Below are 2482 nucleotides of genomic sequence, written 5' to 3' on the forward strand. Positions count from 1 at the left end.
ACCCCAGATCTGCACGTGGGGCAAGGTGGGCTGCCGCTGCAGTTTGGGGCCAGGGCTGAGTCAGGCTACACTTGGGGTGGCTGGTGGCAGTGCTGGGAGGGAGGGGTTGGGGGGTACCACAGTGAATTTTGGAGTGGCTGCAGGGCCCCCCCCCCCCCATAGCCCTACTCCCAGCGCTGCCACTGCTTGTCCCAAGTGCAGCCTAGGCCAGCCTCCACCAGGAACAGCCCAGCACAGCCCCAGCCCCAGCCCACAGTGGCAGCCTGCCTCGCCTCATGCAGATCTGGGGGCATAAGCCCCCCCCTACCCTCCTAGGGTGTGCACAGCAGCAGAAGCCACCTCCCCCTCCCTGCACCCCCCCCCAACCAGTCCCAGCTCTATCCCATGCCCCACTCTGCATCAGCTGGGCAGCTGCTGCCCCAGCCCCACTCCCTCACCGCCCCTATCCTTCCCCCTCCCCTTCCACCACAACAGACTTACCAGATAGACACTGCTCTTCAAGTTGCTGGGCTACATATCGGAAATCAGATTGGTATTGGCTGATACGCCTCCATAAAAATCGGCATTGGCCCCAGAAATCTCTATCGGTGCACCCCTAAAAATCAGCTTTTCAATAAATACATTTGGGTATTGACCTTCCTTTTGACTACCTTCTGCATGTGCAGTCTTCTTTTCACTTTCCTGTGATTTATCCCTCTCTCTTTACTAACAGTCTTTCATGTGGCTATTATGTCCATCTGTTCTGTCTGCATTCTTCTCTGAGAGAACATTTAATTCAGTATCTGAAAAATTAGCAGAAAAGCAACTGCTGTAAATTGAGCAGCTCACATTGAACATACATCCAATGTCCATCTCACAAACTGGAAAACTACTTTGGTTGTGATCCTGATTTTAGTACTCTGCTTTCTGCTTCAGGCCCACAAAAATTGAATCTTATTAAAGTGATGAGACAGAGCTGCTAATCCATGCTGCTCTGCAGTATTTGTAGTCTCCCACATGCAAGGTTCTTTGTGTAAATGTGATATCTTTTATTAGACCAACTAAATAGTTGGAAACAAGTTCTTTGCAAGCTTTTGGGCACAAACACCTTTCTTCAGGCGTTGGGAGACTCTGCTGCTGTATGAGTTTTCCAAGGTAGAAAAGATGCTAAAGTAAACAAGTACTCTGTGAAAATGCAAATGAGTGGAAATTTGGAAGACAAAGGGTAGAGATGTGGGGGAGGGAAGGAAAGGAGGGAAAAGTGTGAAGGAATGCCAGTGGTCAGCGGCAGGTTACCTGGTGTGTTAGAAGTCAGGCAGGATGTAATATGTCATAAATTAAGGTCTATATTAAGTCCATGATTTTTTGTATCCAGATTTAGGAAGTGAAGTTCATAGGCTCAGCTACAAAAGGTGTTTTGTAAGTTCCCTTTGAGGATTAGGATGGAGAGATCAGAGAGGGAGTGACTGACTTGTGAGAAGTGGGTACCCAGAGGTAATTGGATATTTTTGTGTTTGTTGGATTTTTGATGTGTGTTCATTCTGGTGCGCGGTTTTTGTTTGGTTTCTCCTACATATTTTCCATCAGGGTATTTGGTACACTGGATGAGATACACTACATATATACTTTTATATTACATTTCTGGAGGTGCAGGTATAAGATCTAGGAATGGTGATGGTTCTGCTGTGGGGTGTAGTTACCGTTCAATTGACAGAGATGTGTTTTGTACTGCAACAACACCCTGTAGTTTCCCATTGCATTTGAAGAGGATGACAGTCTCTTTGTTGAATTAGAAATCAAAGGTCCTCTTTCACACCTTTTGCCATAATTTATACCTGTGCAAAGTGAGTGTAAAAAGTATGAAGTTCCCTACACACTTCATAACAAATCCACTCAGAGCAGCACAAATGGGAAAACACCATGGAATTCCCAGATTCTCTACTTGGCTGCATCCTAGGAGAGACTAGAGCAACCTGACAGAGTAATACCATACAATGATGAACCAGGCCCATGGCCTGTTGAACTAGCCATCACATGTCTACTGGTGCTTACAAAGGCGCCAGATGTCCAGTACCCATGACCTGAATTTGGAGAAGAAGCAATCACACTGAATAGAATGGAATGTGGAACACTGCTATTAATCTTGCTTTGCCCCATAGGTAAGTCCAGTAAAAAAAAGGGTGAGCTCTGACAAGTGTGACTTACATGGTGAAAGGAGTAATCTTTTCAGGCAAAGAGTAGCAAGAATTACTCAGACATCAATGAGAATAGCCTCCTTCCTTAATCTGTCTTGTATGATACCTATGAGACTCTTCAAACTCACTTCTATCTTGAATTAAATGTTGCTAAAAAGGAGTCAGTTTCTGATATGTCAAGAGGACTTCTCAATGTCTTTGGAAGAAGGATTTACCAAACATAAGAAACCACAAGTTGGTGCATTTTTAGCCCCTCAAAAGCACATTTTTTTGGTATTTTACTACAAGCTGTGATGATGATGATAATG

The sequence above is a fragment of the Crocodylus siamensis genome, chromosome 10 (genome assembly GCF_052110815.1).
Source record: "Crocodylus siamensis isolate JL-2025a chromosome 10, ASM5211081v1, whole genome shotgun sequence".
Classification (NCBI taxonomy): Eukaryota; Metazoa; Chordata; order Crocodylia; family Crocodylidae; genus Crocodylus; species Crocodylus siamensis.